The sequence below is a fragment of the Fukomys damarensis genome, unplaced genomic scaffold (genome assembly GCF_012274545.1).
Source record: "Fukomys damarensis isolate Sample0158 unplaced genomic scaffold, DMR_v1.0_HiC HiC_scaffold_38, whole genome shotgun sequence".
In the NCBI taxonomy this organism is placed as follows: domain Eukaryota; kingdom Metazoa; phylum Chordata; class Mammalia; order Rodentia; family Bathyergidae; genus Fukomys; species Fukomys damarensis.
In genome coordinates, this window is record NW_022900950.1 from 30,056,544 (window position 1) to 30,077,875 (window position 21,332).

At 33.4% G+C, this 21,332-nt stretch overlaps 1 protein-coding gene across 5 annotated transcripts in view; it reads left to right on the forward strand.

Moving 5' to 3' along the window:
- Cdk8 (cyclin dependent kinase 8) overlaps nucleotides 1-21,332 on the forward strand; it is a 133,482-nt gene that overhangs the window by 88,114 nt on the left and 24,036 nt on the right. The gene's annotated exons all lie outside the window — the stretch shown is intronic.

The following is a 21,332-nucleotide window of genomic DNA, read 5'->3' on the forward strand; positions in this document are numbered from 1 at the left end:
TATTATGTGCATAAAGCAAAATACGCAAAGGCTGTAGGTATTGCTGATCTGGGGCCTTGCACAAGATATTCTTTCCAAGCTGCTGCGTTTTTTGTGTTGGATCTCTGGCCTTCAGTGAACTGTTCCAGGGGCACAGTTGCTACTTCTTTTATCTAGCTACAAGGAATGCCTAAGTACAGAGGATACCTATAAAGCATTTAGACTGGGACCAGTAAAACAGCAGAAATTTGGATGAACTGTTTTTCTTATGAAAGCTTTGTTTTAATAGAATTAAAATATTTTATTTCCAAAAAAATAGGTTTATAGAACAAAAGTAAGACAAATCTTATGACTTTTTAAAGTTGAAAATAAATTTTGGCCTTTAGAGGTAAAGGCAAGAAAAATATTTCTACTTTTGAGCTATCAACTTTATGGCTTCTAATCTAATAAAATTTTGTAACTAAAGGACTGTGTCAGTTATACTAAAATAGTTATATATTTTCTTTTGCTAATAATTTTCATTAAAAATATTTATTAGATAAATACAGACTGATTTTTAAAAACAAGTACTTAAATTTTTATGTTAATAATGTATAATAAGCATGAAGTACATACAGTAGTATAAATTACAGGAGTGATAATAATTATGAAGTCCAATTTATTGTTTGTCCCTTTTGGTAAAGTTGTTGTTTTCCTCGCTGATGTAGCTCAGACAGATTTTCTTTAATGTGGGGACAGTGTAGGACATTTAATTTCAGAGGTCTCTGTGAAAGGTGTAGTAAAAGAAGGGAACCTGGGGCATCACTGTGTACCTTAAGTATAGATAATGAAGGATCAGTAGTCACAAGATGATTTAAAGGTAATAATGAAGTCCACTAAAAGTTACTGCTTTTTGTTATCACCAATTATAAGCAATCTGGCAATTCTGAGCAGTATCAGTAATAAAATAGTCCTCTTCAGTGAGGTAAAGCATTCTCATTCCTCTATCCCTCTTGATAAGTCATGCTGTTTCAATATTCTATTTATTTAAAAAAAAAATCCCAAATGTAATATGTTTGTTCCTTTGCTTTCTCTACTTGATTTCATGTATTTTCTGTGGATGAATTTTCACTGCTTTTTCTAAGCAGCTCCCCCTTCTGTGTATTCAAGGCATCACTGGAATGATGGCCCCTGCCTCTAGTTGCTGGTTTTGGTGTTCACCTCTAGAATCCTTCTAGAATTTCTTCCTAAAGGAAAGACTCATTTTTAAAATGTGAGCACCTTTCTGCCAGCTGAAAACTAAATTTGGAGTTTTTTGTTATGTAGCTTTTCAACTATAGCTACATACATTACTAATACATGCAGTAATGTATTTACTCATAAAAATGTTATTCAGAAGCTATAAAACTTTTTCTTATCTCTATCTTCTGAAATATTATTTGCAGATGAAATGATTTACCCTGTTGAAATAAATAAAATTAATAGTTCATTATATTCTCATTGTTTTTCAGTGAGGTTTGAATAGATTGTGGTAATAATGACCTTAACTTACATAGATTTCTAATGCTATAAATTAGACTAACTGCTTGAGTGTCTTAATTACTTTCTTGTTGCTAAGGCACAGTATTCAACACTCACGAATTAAAGAAAAAAAGTTTTATTTTGCCTTTTTCAGTCTCTCATTGGCTGCTGTATGGCAGAAAGGGCATGGTGAAGGAGTCTGGGTGGAGAAAAGCTGCTCATCATGATGCCAGAGAAGCAGAAAGCAAATGGAGGAGGTGGGGAGTGAGATACACCCTTCCAGGTCATGCTTCCAGTGACCCGCCTCTTCCAACCTGATCCCACCTCCTAACAGCAAGTCAGTTATATGATTTATTAGAGGAAGTGGCTCACACATTTATGGATCCTAAGTCCCACAATGTTCTCTCTGGAAGCTAGAGATATCCCAGGGAAGCCACTAGCCTGAGTCAGCCTAAATCCATAAGCTTGAGAAAGGAGAAGTGATGATTTGACTCTTGGTTCAAATTCAAGGGCCTGAGAACTGAACCAGGGAGGAAGAGTGTCTGGTACAACTCCTATAGTCCAAAGGATTAGAGAACCAGGAATTCTGATGTCCAAGGGCAGAAGAGTGTCCTATTGTAGAAGAAAGAAAAATAATTCAACCCTTCCTCTTCCTTTTTGTTGTTTGGGCCCTTTGCTCACCAAATGTTTCGCTCCTATTTTAGGTGAAGGTGGATCTTCCTGACCCAACCCACTGATTCAGATAACATCTCCTCAGAAAAATGCTTTCACAGATATACCCAGAAATAATACTTCACCATTATCTGGGTATCCTTTAATGCAGTCAAGTTGACAGCTAAAATTAGCCATCACAATATATATCAAGTTCTCATTCTTACTTAATGTGTCTACTTTTAAATTTTTTCAGATTTTCATTCTAATGACTACCTAGAATGAGTTAACTTGGAACTAGCAGGCACATATGTATTTCAGTCCTGCTGCACTAAATGGCATGTAATAGATATGCTGTAGTATAAAATTCCGTCATGGGTTTTTTTGTTTTTGTTTTTGTTTTCCCCAACCTGAGCTATAAGGTTATATATAAAATTTAGAAAGTTTTGGAGTATTGCAACTATGGCAGCTGTCTCATGGTTAGTCACTCACACCCTAAACCAATTCCAAGTAGTTTTTATGCCATAAAAGAATTAGTAGAAAATAAATGTCTGCAGAGATTTTCTTTGGAAATATCCCAGTGAGGGCTATTGTGTAAGCATAACTAAAAGGTGCTAGGTTGAGCTAGTTCACAGTTTAATCAGACTTATTTTGAAAACAAACAAAAACCCCTCAATGTCCTTATTTCAATTATACTGGGTAACTTAGAATTACTTGGTGCAGCTTCAGCTATTCTCAGTGAAGGATGTGTTAGTTTCCTAGCAACCATTAAATGAGATTCCAATCTTGGAGTAAGCTATTGACTCAAATTCAATTTCATAAGCCCACTTTATCAAGACATCTTATGTATTGGTGGTAGCACGATGAATCATAGGGCATTTTAGATCTGATTCTTTTTATCTGAACATTTGGCAAAGTTAAAAATTGTCTGGTTTATTAGTTTTATTTTATTAATACTAATGTTTGCTTGTGGCTATAAAATACAATATATTATTTTTGTTTTTGTTTGAAGTGTAGTTTCTTACTGTGCTCAATTCTGTGACTAGTGAGTGAATGGAAAAACTGAAAAGCAGAAAGCTTACGTGATAATTATTGCTCAGCGAACTGTAGCCAGTGTACACTGCTGAATTTAGGGCTTTCCTTTTGGGTCAGTGATTTTAAACTGTAGATTGTAAGCTATAAATGAGTTGAGAATCATATAATACAACCAACTTTTTTGGTTTTGCTTTTTTTGTTTTTGGTATTGGGGATAGAACTTGGGACCTTGTGCTTGTGAAGCAGGTGGCAGCACCACTGAGCTAAATCCCTGGCCCTGGTTTTGCTTTTTAACTAAAGAGAAAATAGAAAATAGAAGTGCACCATATATTAGGGTCAGTTCTTTTTTCATGAAACTTTTAGTTGTATACGTCTATATGTGAATATTGTCATCTAATCTTAAATTATTTTTTTCCTTGTAAGCTGTGTTAAAAAAAAAATTGAAATCAAATGTACTAGACTCAATTTTCCCAGAAGTTATTTGATATAGTTAGGAAAAAGAACATCAAGGAAAAATGTTAATTGTGTCCAGAAAACAGCTCCAAATTATAAGTACTTTAATGTTTTCTGCAAATTTCTTGACATAATAAAATAATTTTAAATAGCAATGGCTCATTGTGGAATATGTTTTTCCAAGTAGGGATTGCATATGAGTGGTAGAATTTCAGGAAAGTTTCACTCTTTTCCTTTAATACCTACACAAATTGTCAGAATAGTATATGGTTAGCATACATTATTGTTACAGTCAGGGAGAGATGTTTCATCTGGACCAGAAAATGGGAAAAGTTTTACGTGTCTGGTTAGTGATGTTCACAAACAGTTTTCAGTATGGTTTAATGTATTTCACATAACAAAGAGTCATTGTTATTTTTTTAAAGAACAAATTTTTACTGGCTGAAAAGAGGTTTAAGTAAATTCTTTAGGAGAGAAAGACAGCAGAAAGGACCCTAAGATTTTCCATGTGCTGACAGAGGCAAAGCAACAAAGGAATGGAACAGCAGGCAAGAAAGGAGCCTGCATTCCAGACCTCCGTGCTAACTGTTGCATGCCCCTTCTCTATGTGTAGCTTCCTCAGAATGATTGTCAGGGGAATATGCAGCAAGGATGCTTAAACAGAGCTTTTTAAAGAAGAAAGATGCTTTGTAATTGTCAGATTTAATCATTGCTCATTAATTGAGATTTGCTTTATTAGGAACTCCAAAAGATTTACTCTTAATTGTAAATGTTCTCGTTTGTTTAATTGGGTAGCAAGTAAAACACATAAGACTATGACCATAAACTTTGGCTTGAAGATAAAGCATAATTTTAGTAACACTTGATTAAGGCATTCTTAAATTAGATTTTCATTTAGTTTAGCTAACACTGAATATATATAGTCATGATACAAAATTGTGCCTTTTTAAAGTATCTTGAATGACTGTGGGCAGTTTTCCTTCCTCCTTTTCTTCTCATCTTCTTCTTTGTTTTTTGTTTGTTTTGTTTTGGGTTTTTTTTTGAGACAGTGTTTAAGTCTGTAGTTCAGGCTGGCCTTGAACTCCTCCTGGCTCAGCCTCCTGAGTTCTGGGATTGTAGATGTGCACCACCCAGAACAGCTCAGTTTTCTTTCTTTAAGCACATGGATTGTAAAGAATATTTTTGGTTTTTTAGTAAATGCTTTTTATTCATTTGCTTAACTTTAATATTAAGCATACACAATGGACTACAATATATTATGAGTAAGTAAGAGAAAATTAGCCCAGTTTATTTCAGTGACATTTACTGCAGATAGCCTACATGCTTATATGAGCAGGTTATAAGTTGATAATAAAAATACATTATTTAGTTTGTATATTACTTACACTCTACATTCCTTTACGTTCTGATTGACTCTCCTCAGACATTTTTGTCTGTACAGTGCTAGAAACTTTTTAGTTGAACTTCTCACCAATTGGGAATGATTGTTCTAAATACCAAGTTTTTGTATTTTGTTTTTTTTCTTGTACCAGGAATCGAACTTGGGTCCTTGCGCTTGAGAGGTAGGTGCTGGAACCACTGAGCTAAATCCCTGGCCCAATACCAAGATTTTTTTTTCTAAGTTTCCTTGAGGTCTTTTTTAATAATTCTGGAAATTGACCAAAAGTGGATAACTAAATTTTAAGTGAGATATGTATTTTCTCCATTTTTAATATTATTTATGTGACAATATAATTTTAATTACTGCTTCTATCTTTCTAAACAATGTTTTTCCAAAACAGGACAGATTTAGGAAGCCTTGTTTAACAGACTTTTGAGTCATATTATTAGAGACCTTTTTTATTATGATATAATGGTGGGCTCCCAATTTTTTTCTTTTTAACCTTTAGACTTTCATCTTAGCAAAAAGAAATACACTGACTGTAGTCAGAATGTCAAGAAATGATTTTTCCAAAGAAGATTTCTAAATTCTCTGAATAATAATGTAAAAAAGCATATAAAAATTAGTATTCCAGTCTGACTTTCTAGTGATAGAACTGACAGTACTGTAGTATTTTCTAGATTTCTGGAGATGTGCAAAAGTAATTTAATCTTCAAAGAAGGACTGTATTAGAAAAGGTTTTCTCATATCTCAGCCAAAATTCTTATATAAAACTGTCCAAAGTCATTGGTGCCCATAGCTACGTAAATCTTTCATTAAATTTTTTCCAATTTGACAGATTTATCTCTTTACTGGATACAAACAAATGAGAAATTATATAACAGGGGAAAAGTAAGTGTTCTCAAAGGAACAAGCATGAGTAGCTTAGTCATAGTGCAAAATCACTTCAACCTGGAAAAGTTTGAGATCCTATGTAAATTTTTGTAACTATTATTTGAATCAGCACACGGATTATTTTTTTTTTAGATTTAATAGAAGTTTCCAGATGTAAAATCACCAACAGTTACAGAATTAACTATTTATAAAATGTTTTATTGGGCTGGAGATTTAGCTCAGTGGTTCCACTGCCTGCCTTGCAAGTGCAAGGTCCTGAGTTCAATCCCTGGTACAAAAAAAAAAGTTAATAAGTCTCCTACACTCTTTAAGTACAGGTGGGTTTTACTTTCCCTGTATATACTGATTATTTACTATAATGATGTTATGTCCATTTTTTAATTTAATGTATATATTTTTATGCTATAATTATTGATATGTAACCTTAAGATTCCCAACTCTATTCTAAGGTAGATATCTGAGTTTCCAAGATTGCCTGCATTTTTGTGCTCCAGTCTTTTAAAATCACAGATAGGCTTGGTAAATTAGGTCAGTACAATTTAAGATCCCTATATACAGACAAATGGAAGGTGGACTAGCTAATTTTTCTTAACCAAATCTAAAAATGGGTTTATATAAATACCTCATTTCATTTGAAATAAAGACCATCTTATATTTTCCCTAATTTCATAGAGTAATAGACCTTAAAGTGGGATGGCATCTTCATGATAACCATTCCAGTCCTACCTGCTTGGTAACTTTTAGTAAAACCGGTATCCAGATAACCAGCTTGTCTGCTTAAACATTTCAAATGTGGCTAATTTTCTGCTTATAGGGTAGACTTACTATACACCTATGTTCTGTAGAAAATAAGAGTCAAACTTTAATTCTAAACATTCATCCTTTGGGCTTACTTTTTTTAAAATCTTTTTTTTTTTCCTCCTTTAACACCAGCTGGCAAAACCTGTTGACTGAACCAGCATGTTGAAGGGAGAGAGGAAATCTAAAATCAAAGAAAAGGAGGAAAAAGTAAAGAATAATAAAAGGAGAAATTAAAAAGAAAAATAAGAAAGGATTGCATATGACAGAGCAATGGAGAATTTTAGGTTTTTTTGTTTTGTTTTGTTTTTTGTGGGCTGAAAAGGAAAAATTAGATGACTATCACAGTGGGCCTAAGGTTTGTCTGGATCTTGGATCTACCATGTAATTATGTAAATTTGGGAAGGATTAACCTCTCTGTTACTTTCTTCATGTATGAAATGGGGCCATATATATTTTTCTCTTTTAGGTAGATATTTAAATGAAGCATTAGTGCTTTGATGCATAATGTTCAGAAAGTACATTTTGTTTTCAGTACATCAAGTTACCCTCGGAATATAAGCATCTTAGAGAAAAGAACATTATCCTGTTTATGTGGGAAACAGTAAGTTCTGTCTTTTCTATCAAACAGGAGCAACTCCATTTTCAACGCTAGCCCATCCTAGTTACCCCTTCCTGAACACACTAAGTTACAGAAAATGCTTTGCTCAGTTCCAATCCTGGGGACATAGCTACAAACCAAAGATAGCTTATCATGGGCCAAGGATTTTCTGTTATCCATATCCCCTCTGCTCTACTCTCCCTTCAGAATACTGGTGCCATATGAATTAGCCAATCGAATAGGTTGTGAACCTCCAGTCCAGCCAATGGGAAAGAGGTCAGTTGCTCCTCCTGTGTTTAAGTTAAAAGGGGCAACCCTGCTTTGTCCTGCTGTCCTGCCACCTTATACTTGTGCGCTTTTGAGAATTCTTGGTGTCTGAGTGCTAATCTGCACCAACAAATTGAGTTTGGGGACTCATTTCCAGTATTTACTGCTGTGTCATCACTATCTAGAATATTACTTAGTGTGTATTGGATGCACAGTAAATAAGTTGATTGAATGAATAAATGTATTGTAACTGTACCTTCAAAATGTGTCTCTCGTGTACCTAATTAAGAACTTCCTCAGTGGCACCTCACCTGCCTTGCAAATGCTAGGTCCCAAGTATGATTCCTGGTACCAAAAAAAACCAAGAACTTACTCAGATTTGAATAGCACAATTGACAGTTGAACTCAATCATCTGCCAGTGTTTTTTCTCAAAGAAGAATAATAAATAATAGTGTTTTTATTTTCAGTAAGAAGAGGCTTTCAGGAGAAGAGACCATAAGGGGAAGGACAAATTTAGCAGAGATTTTGGAATTTGTCTAGCCTAGAAACTCAAGATCAGTCTAATCAATGAGGTGCCAGTTAACACGGGGATTCTGGAATTCTGTTGCTAGGATGTGGGTTTGAATTTCTTTATTGGGCATCAGGAGTGCTAGTTGGTATGGGCTCACTTTGTTCATTTAATTTATCTCTGCCCATTTACCCTATAATATCTAATGCCACATTCTACACAGTTCAATTTCTTGGATTCCCCCTCTTATTTTATGGCCTCACTTCTCTTGATTTCCAGCGCTGCTCTTCTATTCAGGCTCCTGGGGTATTGCAAAAAAAGAATCACATCTTGTTACTCTCTTAACTAAAATTCCTCAATAGCTTTTCACCTGGGAGTCTGGGGTACATTGAAAATCTTTCCTAAACACATATATCTTTTTACTGTAAAGACTGGGAAACTGAAAACTCCACTACTATTTAATATACCACCAAGGAAAAAAGTATGCTTACACTTTCATTGTTATACAAATTCACAGATTTAGAAAAGTCATCTCATTTGCAGAAATACTAAAGTTTTAAAAGGAAGGGGAAAATTGGAATCCATAAAATGCATTTTTTTCTTATTGAATAGTTATGGCTTTGCAGTAATACAGTGGCACATAATAGAAATGACATTATTACTGTCTTTACAAAAACTGAAGTTTCACTATTATATGTTTGTTCTGAAGTTTTGGTTACAGATCAGGTTAAAGATCAAGTTAAAGATGTTTCTTTGTTTTTAAATTAAAACTTAATTATATACTTTTTTATTGTTTTTAAATCCATTAATGTGGTAAGTTACATTTGTAAGGTTTTATTTTATTTCTAACGTAAAGTATCCTTGCATCAATGGAACTAACACTACTTGGGCATGGTGTTCTTTTTGTCAGTCAGTATTGGATTCGCTTTGCTACTATTTTACTTTGTCTATAGTTAGAAGTGAGATTGTCAGTAATCTTCTGTTTGCATAATGCCTTTGTACTATTTGTTTGATTATATTAACCTCAGAAAATGGTTTTTATAGTCTGTGTACTATAGTTATTGTTCCTTGAAAGGTCAGTGAAAGTCATCTAGACTTTTATTTTGGTGCACTGAAGTGTGGGGTTGGGTGATTTTTAAAAATTCCTTTAGTGGTTATTTGGCTGTTTAGGTGTTCTGCAAAACCATAGATAAAATGAAGATTTTAAGGTGAGATCCAAATTACCACAACTGGCCCTAGAAGAAGTAGAAAAACTAAACAGATCAATAACAATGGAAGAAAAAACATTTGTCACAAGGCTACCTCTAAAAATATGTTACATGCAAAAGTTTTCATTCGTAACAGAAAATCCTTTATTATAGAAACTGTTGTAGAGTATGAAAAAGAATTTTTCTTAATAATTTTGTATGAAGAAAGCATAACACTAGCACAAAACAATGTAAAGATAATGCATATAATCCTAGACCACTGACATATAGCTATTCATGCATATGTATTGTAAAATAAAATATAAATAAGATCCAGAAGAATTTAAAGAATGCTATACTCTAAGTGATATGCATTTCAAGATTGTGGAATGACTTTTAGAAACCTATTAATAAAAGTTATTATTAGTACTGCTGAGAGACTAATACTATGGTTGTAAATGTAACACAAATTTAGTATTTGACAACATTCAGTGTTCATATCTGGTTGTTGACCTCCATGCCATAGCAGTACTAAGATTTGAATCCATGGCCTCCACACTGAGTTACGTCCCTAGGCCCCTTCCCTTCTAAAAAGTTGACACAAAGTCTTGCTGAATCACTAAATTGCACAGTCTGAGCTCAAGCTTGTGATCTTTCTGCCTCAACCTGCTAGAGTGCTGGGATTGTAAAGGTGCACCACAATCCAGCTTCAATAAAATGTAATAAACAAGAATGAAAAGTGCATATCCCATGGCCTGTCCCATATCCCAATTTTGCAACTATTATCATTCCAACCTCCTTGTCACCATTATTATTTAACTATGTTTTGGAACACTTCAGGTCCAGAAATAACTTAAATTGCCAAGATAAGGGATTGGTTAATAAAATAGGATAAATGTAGTAATACTATCCAACTATTAACTAGTGTGCATGTTTTCACTGTTTATTTTGAGGTATCTCAAGCTCTGTCCAACAAAATGTTTATAATGATTTAAGCCCATAAAGGCAGGTGTCAGGTTAATTTTATTTTCTTTATTCTGCTTATATTACACTACTATAAGAATATATATTTTTGTTAGTTGAACTATTGCTAATAATAAAGTGTTTTAATCTGTAAAAGGCATAGTCTAAAAGTAAGAAGGGAGATAAAAAGCAATTAAAGGCCTATTATAGATAGTAGAAAATAGATCTTAGGTGTGGTATCTAATCATGTTCGTGTCTCACCACCCACCCTTGGAAGTATTTACTTAAGAATCATTGTATAGTGAATTATTATTAACAGATTAGAGTGATAACTTACTTTTTTGATTCCCATTATACCATATTTAGGGCTTTCTATGTATTAGTCATTATACATTGTACATTAGTCACAATTATTACAACATTAGGTTGTCATTATTTTTACTTATAGTTTATAAATGAACTGGAGGTTAAAACTTACACAGCTAATAACTTGCCATCCCTGATTTTTCTTTCTTACCTTTTTCTTAACTGTTTAATTGTATTTCCTTATCTTCTAAAGAAGTCTATCATATTCCTGAAATATTTAAAAGGAGAAGGTAGGAGAACTATCATTGGTCTAAAGGTGCCATGTGTCTGTTGGGATATTGGAAAAGAAGTTATGTAGTATCAAATGAAGTATATTTTATTTTAGAAGACTGAAACGTATAAAATAGAAGGATTAACAGTGAAAATATAGCAAAGCATTCATGATCTATTCAGTTTGGCAGTTGAATAAAAAGAAACAATTAGGTTATTACTTTTCTGTCAGATTATGACAAAATTTTCAAAATAAAGAATGAGCAAAAATTGCAGAAAAAGCAAATCAGTATAGAGTTGCTTGGAATTTAGAGCTATATAAGTGTCTCCATCAAGTTATCTTTTAAAAAGATGCTTGACATATTCTTAAGTGAAATAAATAGGACACGTGTGTAAATACCAAATAATTTCTCTGGTGTGAAAGTGTAAATGAGGATCAAAATGTATAATAGATAATGTGAAATAGGAAAGAAAGGTCCAAAGAGGACAGGTAAGGGAAGTGGGAGGTTTAAGGGAAAGGAAAGAAGGGACAGGAAAAAATAGAAAAGAAAAAAACAGAAACATGGTCTTTGTAAATAGGGAGAGGTGAAGGGGTTGAGTGAAGGGCAAGGAAATGGGGAAAGAAAAAAAAAGCCAAGATATAGCATGTAAAGGCACAAAATTCCCAATGATGAATATCATTATATCGTATACCTAAAATGTACAGATAGACTTAATGAATTAAAAAAAATGTTTAGTGTATACTAGAGGATAGATATAGATGGTATTAACAAAAGAACAAATTCTACATTAATATTGTAGAGCGCAATAAAATAAAAGTAATAGAAATAATAAAAGAAGTAAATATCCTTAACTGTTAGATGTGATCAGTTGAAAAATATGCCATGTGACACAGATTGAAAGTACAAAAGAGATATGCATCCATTACAAATTGAAAGACATGTCCCAATATTAGAATTCTTTCACATTATACCAGTAGACCGAAATGTATAGCTTGAAGTCACCTATTTGAAATGCATATAAAAATTAGAAAAACTTTTGTAACATAGGAGGAAAAGAAATAATAGATCACAAAAATTGTACCTGTTTTGTTATCTGCTATTACATGGCCAAGACTGCATGATTAATCACATGCCCTCTGTATGAATTAACAGTAACTACTGTGATATAAATGACAGACTGTCTAGAAAGTAAGATTATCAAGAACTTTTAAAATAATATTTAGTCTTTTCAATCTAGCAGTCTTTTTATAAATTCCTTTAAGCATATTATAAATACGTTGAAAGGCCATCATAGAATTAATGGTAATGACAAATTGTAAAACATTTACGTGTGTAGCACCTACAGAATAGTTGAGCAAAGTATTGTACATATATGGAAAAAATAAACTGTTGTATTGTCATTTAAAATTATTTTATGGTAACTTTAAATAATTATAAAGTTAAGTTGAAAATGCTGATCACAAAATAGTTGAAATAAAATATCGTATAAAAGTCACATCAACAAAAGAAAAAATATACCCAAAAATGTGGTTGAATCTGGGTGACTAATTGTATTTTCTTAATTGTATTAAAAATTAACTTTCTTAAAAAAGTATGTACTATATTCTAGAAGGAAAAATATATGTGTTTTTAAAAAGTACTAGAAGTGGTAAATATTGTATAAACAGATTCTTGCTATGGTGAGAACTTTTATATGATGAACCAGAAGTCATTTTACAACGAGTAAGGAGATTATTTTTGTCAGTAGGAAGAAGAATTTTTGTTTCTATAATAAAAAATTTTATTATTTATATCTTAACCTATAGTAAATCCCACCACAGGATGTAAAATGTGTATACGAAAATTAGCATATGTAGTCCAAGTACAACTCGAGGTAAATATCTAAGAAGTGACTATCAGTAAAGATTTAATGGATAACCTGAATATAAAAGCACTAGTAAAATACTTTTACAGAGTATGAAATACAATATTAGTTGCAAGAGAAAAGTATGTTCAACAAATGTAAACGTAATCTAATACATCTTTATTACCTGGAATATAGGAAATTGATTTGAATATGTAAACTTTATGACCAAAGCCTTCACAAAAGCATAAAATCACAGTGAATAAATCATGATTAGCCAATGAAAGATATGCAAATAAAAATATTTAAGTGAGTACAATATAAAAATACAAACCTAATAATTACACAATCTTACATTGGATGTATGATATAGATGTATATTGCTTTTGGTTTTGCAGGTTGGCTTTTTCATATTTCAAAGTATTACTTTTTTAAATAAAAGATGTTGAATTTACCAAAGTAACACTTCAGTTTTTCTTCCATGGGCAAAATCTGTTAATTTATATCCAAAAACCTTAGAAATGTTTATAATCTTGACACAGAAATTTGACTTTTTAGAAATTTAACATAGCTACATACAAAAATGTTTCTCTTATACAGTATTTTAATTAACTAGGGCCAACCTACATTGTTTAATAGGTGAGTTAACATAAAATATGGTGAATCCATATCAGAGGAATAATTCTAAATGAGAATCTTAACTTTATTCATAGTTGGGTTGTATGTTTTGAGATTTTGGGGAATAATTGGGGATTGGTAGAGATCCCGGGGCACTCTATCACAAGCTACATTCCAAAACCTTTATTAAGTTAATTTTTTATGGAAGAACCAAAATCATATATTTAAAAACATTTGCAGTAGCCATCTATTTGTTGAAAGATTATTGATGATTTTTTTATTTTGTGGGCTTCATTTTGCGAGTGTTAGCCTTTGAACATGTATGTATTATGTTTCAAACTTGGAAAATAAAACACAGAAACCTGTTCTAGAACTGTAATACCGTTGGCATTGTTTGACTTCGTAATCTACTTTTGAGATTTTAATAGCAGCAAAATTACCTGGTTTATGTGTCAGGAGTTTGAGAGGTTGGAAGAAATACAGTTTAACTAGGATGTCAGTAGTAAGCATCATTATGATTAGTATCAAAAATGGAGGCTGGGATTGGCACAACTGTTTTGTTAATAGAAGAATACAGTATAGTTAGTAAAAATATGATACAAACATCTGGATTTGTCAAGGAATGAATACTTGGCAAGACAACACAAAGTAACAGTTTTGCTTACTGTTATGAATATCAAAATGTTTAAATATTATGGTGATTTTTACATTTAAATATAAACTTATTTTTAATAAGTTGGGTTAAACTCATAATGAAAGAAAGTGGTATCTATTTTAAAAGTCCAAGTGTTTTAATATTGTCTGCTCCTTAATTCTTTTCCTTTGAGATGCATTGGTTTCCTTAATGCTGTTCAGTAATCTTTTGTTTCTTATTTGACTGTATTAGAGATTGTTAGAACTGTGTTGTAAACGTTGGCAGATTTACAAAAAAAATGGAAGTAACGAATACATTTCTAGAAAATATACAAATATATATTAATACTGTGTGCACACACATTCTTTTTTTTTTCTTTTTATTGAGTTTATTGGTACAATCTAGGTATACAATACAGTTACATTCATTATTGGGATTCTGTACCTTTACATAATAGGTCTTGATACTCATTTTTGCCCCTTGTCCCTGCCCTCCCTTCTCCCCCTCCTCCCCTCCCCATTTACAAACAATTTATTTCCATTTTTTCAATTTCTCATATTTTTTCCTCTCCCTTATTACCTTCCCCTCACCCTTCCCACTTTCCCTACACCTTTAGCCCTTTACTTCCTATTTCACATTATTAATTATCTCATTAGGATCCTGTGTACTATTATAGTTTTTCACACCAAAGAAACTATTCGGTATTTCAGTTAAAGAAATCTCTGTATGAACATTAAAAATAGGGAATCCTAAAATAAAACTAAAAAGGAAAGTAAAAGAGAAAAGCCAATGATGTGACATTAAAATAATCCTTAATTCTGGAGATGAAAATGGTTTCTGAACATATTTAAATTGCTTCTTGCTCTTATAGTTTATCTTATTCTTTTTTTCATTATTTAGAGAATACTTTATTAGTTTCTGTAATCAAACCCACGTAGATATGACCTTACATATTTAGTACAATGTGTTACCCCTGTATACATGGAAAAAAAATAAAAATGAAAAAAATTAACATTTCTAGACCAATATGGCTGTCCATTTCTGTACAATGCCAGCTCAACACAGTAAATTGGGATGACTTTTTGCAAAATTGGCAGCACCATTTAAGTTAAAGTTTCACAATTCAATTTATATATATATTTATATAAAAAGACTAATAATAGCAGTATGTAATGCATCGATAGCAGCAACAGCTTTTCCAGGTTCTGCAGTATTCTGAACAAAATTATGGACATTCAGCACATTCCATTAAAACAAAACAAAACAAAAAGAAACAAAAAAAGAATAATATCCAGAAAACAGCAAAGTTCTGTTGCTGTGGTGGTACTCGGCACCATTTTTTTTATTACCATCTTAATCATCATCTGGAAAGAACATTCTAGAGTAATATTATTAAATGTAGCTCTGATAAAGCTCAGTCCCCACTATGTATCATAAAGCATGTATAAGATATTTTACAGTCATAGAGGTATGATACAGTACCGTCCTACATCAATAATACTAGAATCAGTTTTGGTTTGAAATTTACTTTGTCTGCCAATAAGATTGCTGCCCCTGTTTTTTTCTGGGCTCCTGTCACATGGAGAATCGTTTTCTATCTTTTCACTTTCAGTCTCTGGGCTTCTTTTTGCACTAGGTACGTTTCTTGTATACAACATGTTGTTGGATTTTGCTTCTTATTCCATTTTGCCAGTCTGTTTCTCTTGATTGGTGAGTTGAGGCCATTGACCTTGCTGGTTATAACTGATATGTACTGACTTATTATTGACATGTTATTGGCCTTTTGTTGACTCTTTTTACTTTTTCACCTTCTCCTTTTAATTTCTTGCCTTGCCTATTTGATTTGCTCTGTTGGGCCTCATGGTGTTGTTGCCTTCATTGTCTTTTTCTAAGATCTTGTTTAGAATTGCTTGTAGTGCTGGCATGGTATTCATGTCGTTTCTCAGGTGTTCTTTGTCGTGAAAGTGTCTTATTTCCCCATCCATTTTGAAAGAGAGTTTTGCTGGATACATCAGTCTAGGTTGGAGATTGTTCTCTTTTAGTACGTGAAATATCTCATTCCAGGCTCTCCTTGCCCCAAGGGTTTGTGTTGAAAAGTCTGCTGTGATTCTGCTGGGCTTTCCTTTGTATGTGATTTGTTTCCTTTCTCTTACTGCTTGTAGTATTCTGTTCTTCTGTTGGGTTTCTGGGATCTTGATTATTATATGTCTAGGTGTAGATTTTTTTTATTGTAGCTAGTTGGGGTCCTATATGCCTCAGTTATCTGAATGTCAAATTCTTCCCCTTTGTTTGGGAAGTTTTCTGTCATTAATTCTGCAAACAACTTTTTTAAGTCATTTGTATTTTCTCCTGCTACTTCATGGATTCCTATCAGTCATATGTTATTCTTCTTTGCATCATCTAGGAGTTGTTGGATAGATTTCTCATGATCTCTTACTGTTTTTAAGAGATCTCTCTTTTCATGGTCACTGACTGCAATCTTATCTTCTATATCTGAGAGTCTATCTTCACATTCTTTTATTCTGTTGCATACACTTTCTATGGAGTGTTTAATCTCCTGGATGCCTATTTGAATCTGTTTTATGGATTCCATTTCTTTCCTGTGTTGGGCATTTATTTTTTCCATTTCTTTCTTATGCTGGGCCTTCATGGCTTCTATCGTGGTCCTGAGCTCATCTATTTTTTTGTCAGTTTCTGCTCTAGAGTCTCGAATCACGACTTCCATTTTGCTCACTATCTCTATGGTTATCTGGGAAATTATTTCTGTTTTGTATTTTTCTAGAGCCTGATTGATCTGTTTTGTTACTTCCTGTGCTTTGAGTTCAGGGTGTCCTGGTGGTTCACTATTGGCCTTTTCATCCTCATTTGCCCTACTGTTTGCCATTGGTGGACTGGAAGTCTGTCCTTGTGTCTTGCTTAAGTGTTTTCTCATTATTATTTTTGTTGTCGGGTGTCCTTGGTTTAATCTCTGGGTTATCACCCAAATCTTCCTGATATATTTGCGCCCTAGCTTCTGTGTCTCTAACGACCCACAGACATTCTCATCTTCATAACATCAGAGAAACAGCTCATCAAATCATCCGCAATGCTTTATCCCAACTGATACAATCAGCAACACATTAAGATCAAGCACAACTTGGACATTGACCACCTGTGGTAGTCACTAGTCTATCACCCTTAAACCATTTGAATTAAATTGAAATCAAGAAGCAGTCCAGAACATGTCTGCAGTGAACAAAATTTCAATATAGTGTATTTACCATTTAATGGCTCAGACAGAGCGAGGATGCAAGACCCCTGGTCTCAGTTAGCTGATGGCTGAACCCCATGACGCTGACTGACCTCGGGCTGCAAGGCCCAGATTGAGTTCCCCAACCTTCTGAATGGTTGAACTCCACAACGTTCTATTACAGGTTTCCAATGCCCTTTCTTTAAAGATGTTCAAAGTTGGGAACTCAGAAAAATACCCTTGATGACCACCTCTGCTTCCGCAGAGTGGGTCCAAAGACTGACACAGGAGGTGTGAGATTGCGGGGTCGGGGGGACGACTTATGGGGTTCAGGGGCACCCGCGTGGCTATCTTCCCGGCGCTTGAGTGATGGTGGCTGGGTCAGGAGCTGGCGTGGCTCTCCCTCCTGCGGTGGATCAGGGCCCACACACACATTCTTTATCAGGGACAAATAAGCTAATATCTGTCCCTAGGAAAATTTAAAGTATATTTTGATTGCTATGCAGTTTCCTACACCCATGTTCCCTTGTTCCTGAAGAGAATGTTGCTGTGCTATTATCTGAAATAGTAAGTAAATTTTTTTTTTTGTACAGGAAATCTAACTCAGGACTTTGGGCTTGCCAGGCAGTTGCTGTAACAGTGAGCTACATTCCTGGCCCAAATGACTTTTGCTTTAGTGAAAATAAGAGGTTATATTTCATATTGATCTTTTAGCGTAACTATTGTTATTCCTCAGTTGCCTAAAATAAGCAATTGAGAATTTTGTAATTAAAAACTCAAAACCCATGGATTTTAAAGATAGCAGACTTTATTTTACGAAATAATTAAATTTCAAAACAAAAGTAACAATAGTTAATAACCTATATTGTTATCTTCATAGTAGTTAGAGTACAAGACATAAACCAAAAAGATTGTTACAAAGAAGAAAAACAGATAATAGCACAGGATTTTGTTTTCAATGAAGTAAAATAAACTAGTAGTATAAATGAAACAGATTAGCATATATATTAAAATGTTTTTGAAACAATGGCATATGCAATTTAGGGAAGTCTTTTAATCTACCTACTTATATATTGCCCTTCTATTTTGCATACACACACGCACACACACACACACACACACACACACACACACGTATATACGTAGAAAAAACCATGTGTTATTTCAGCTTGTATATCTGACTTATTTTACTTAATATTTTGGTCTCAAGTTGCAGCATTTACCTGATTGCTGAATGTAAACTGGATGTGCTTATTTACATTCTCACAAGGTAGAAGAGCTAGTTATCAGCTTTAAAGTAGTAATATGATCCATGTTTATTATTTTAAATGTTTTGGTGATACAATTTAGTGAAAGCCCATTTTAGTTTAACTTTGTAGTACTTGATAAGTACATAAAATGAAAAAATAGATTTTTTAGTGAGCTTGAGGAAAGTATGAGGTAGTTATTAAAATGTATGTTGATAGTACTATAACTCCTATGAAGTTATATTTTTATTAAATACTTGGATTTGTTTTGAAGGTGGCAAAGAACCTCATTCTATTCCCCCCAAAAGAGGTCTTCTTATATAACTCAAAACTAGTTAGTACCTATGGTTTTTATCAGTGTGTGGTATACTCTTACTTCTTTTATGCCCTAATGCAAGCCCAGGTGTGTGACTATTTCACAGGTCTTTAGAACATCTGCCTTGTCCTTTACCTTCCAACAGTCAGATCTGACATTCTCTTCCCTGGATTGACCCCACCCATTTAATTTAGACTGTGGCCTATTTGAGGGCAGGAACTAGCTATCTATATCTAGTTTCTCAGTGCCTCTTCATTCAGTAATTCTATGAACGCATGTGTAATACCTGAACTCTTTGCTGTAGAGAATAGAATGTCACCAGTAATATTCATGTTGTTGTTATGAAACAGATATAAATTGTAGAGAATTCTTGTGTATTTTTTTTCTTTTAAATTTTAAATGAAAGGCCAGAAACTTTTCTGGAAGCAGATAATGCCTCCTTCAATTTAAAGATCATCACCAATAATTCTGAATTAAATTTAGTATTAGAAGAAAAAACTTCTATGCCTTGAAGAAAAAGTGAAAAATTATCATAAAAATATCTTCCAGACCACGTTTACTAAATTTCTAGATTTTTATCTGTAATCTAACTTTTTTAAAGATTTCATTAAATCTGCTTCTACTTATTTATTTATTTGGTACAGGAATTGAACTTAGGACCTTGTGCTTGCGAGAAAGGCGACAGAACCACTGAGCTAAATCCCCAGTCTAAATCTGCTTTTCTTTGGTTTTTTGAGACAAGGTCTCACTATGTAGTTGAGGCTGACCTGGAACTCACTATGTAGCCCAGGCCTGTCTCGAACTCAAGCGATCCTCCTGCCTCAGCCTCCCAAGTGCTGGGATTACAGGCGTGCGCCACCACGCCCGGCAGAGCTGCTTGTTTTTAAGTTACTAAATATGTGTACATTTAAGACTTTGCTGCTTGTTTCTGAATCTTATAGGACTTCTGATATATCTCTCTGTCTCTCTATATATATTTCACTCATTCAGAAGTCCAAAATCTGAAACACTTCAAAATTTAAAACTTTTTTTTTTACTACCAGCATGGTTACCATAACTAGAAATTTTTACATTACAAACATTTTGTGTCGTGCATGAGAGACTTAAAAATATTGTGAAAGATCACTTTCAGGCTATATGTATATGGAACATAAGTAAATTTTATGTTAAGACTTTGGTTCTGTTCCCAAAATAATCTTTTATGTATATGTGTGTATATATACACATATGTGTATGTGGGTACACACACACACACACACACACACACACACACACACACACACATGTGTTTGTATATGCTTATACTCCAAAATCCAAACTAAAGCCAAAAATCTTAAATGCCTCTGGTTCCAAGCCATTCAGCTAAAGGATACTCATCCTGTACAAAATGACTGATAACCAAACAGAGTCATCAGTGACTAAACAGTTTGCCACTAGACTGTGTTATTTACAATATCTGGGAATGTTCAGTTCTGTTCAAATTGCAGAAAAGCCCTGACAGTGATTTTTTTTTTTATGGATTGTTGTCTTTTTTCATAGATAGCTCCATGAGGAATCAAATTTTTCTGTTGACTGAAAGTCTCCATTCTGCCCCATTAGTAAACATGATCCATTTCATCCCTAAGAATAAAGTTCATCCAGTGAATTTGACAGGCATGTCACCATTCTCCATTTCCATGCCAGTGTCAGAGAGCTGTGATCAATAATCAGCCTGACTTTCTCTAGATTGAGTTCTCTGTAGCCCTTACTTTTGCATCAGAGTTGCCCACTAAAATGAAACCAGTTTACTATACCTGCTGAGTACCAGTACACTGTCCCTCACATAACAAACTGGACAGCATGAGCCTCCTGTAAGAGTGGTGACCTCTGCATTACAAACATCTGCTTTAGGAAATAGCAGTGAGTTTTTTGGAAGCAAGAACAGCAGCAGAAAAAGAAGCCCTCAGTCTGTAGAACAAGTCATGTTTATTACAGAGGTAGATGCCCCCCAACACACATAAGCACACACAAGAAATAAAACAAAAGTATACCTTATCCTCAGACAGTAATATCTTACTGGTTTATATTAGGTAGTAATGCATATTCTGTAGGCTGTAATGCATGTTCTGTAGTTGTTCCTGTGAGTAACATACCTATACATGATGCTACCATGATGTTATAATATTTTTAAGTTATACTGGACTAATGGTCTCCATGGCAGCCAGTACAGCTTAATAGAATGTCTCATCAGAATGTCAGAATTCTTTCAAGGTAATTGTATTTGATAGCATATAAATAAATTCAAAACAGAATTTACCAAAGCTATGGTTATGATTGTTTCAACTGCTAACACTGGGAAGTTTTTGCTCTAAAACTAAAATCTGCTTCTACCAAATTCTGCTGTGATATACAAAGAAAGAAACCCTTATTAAGAAATTAATTTCCTTGGAGAAAATTGTTTCAATGTGGCATTAAATACTGAAAAAATTATTTATCATGTCTTCTGAAGCCTCCCTCAGTACTGTGTATATATACACAGCAACACAATACATATATATATATATATATATATATATATATATAGTAATGTATCTATAATATATATTATATATATAATGTAATGTTCTAATCCACACAGTCACATATCAATTTTAATTACTTCTTTGTGAT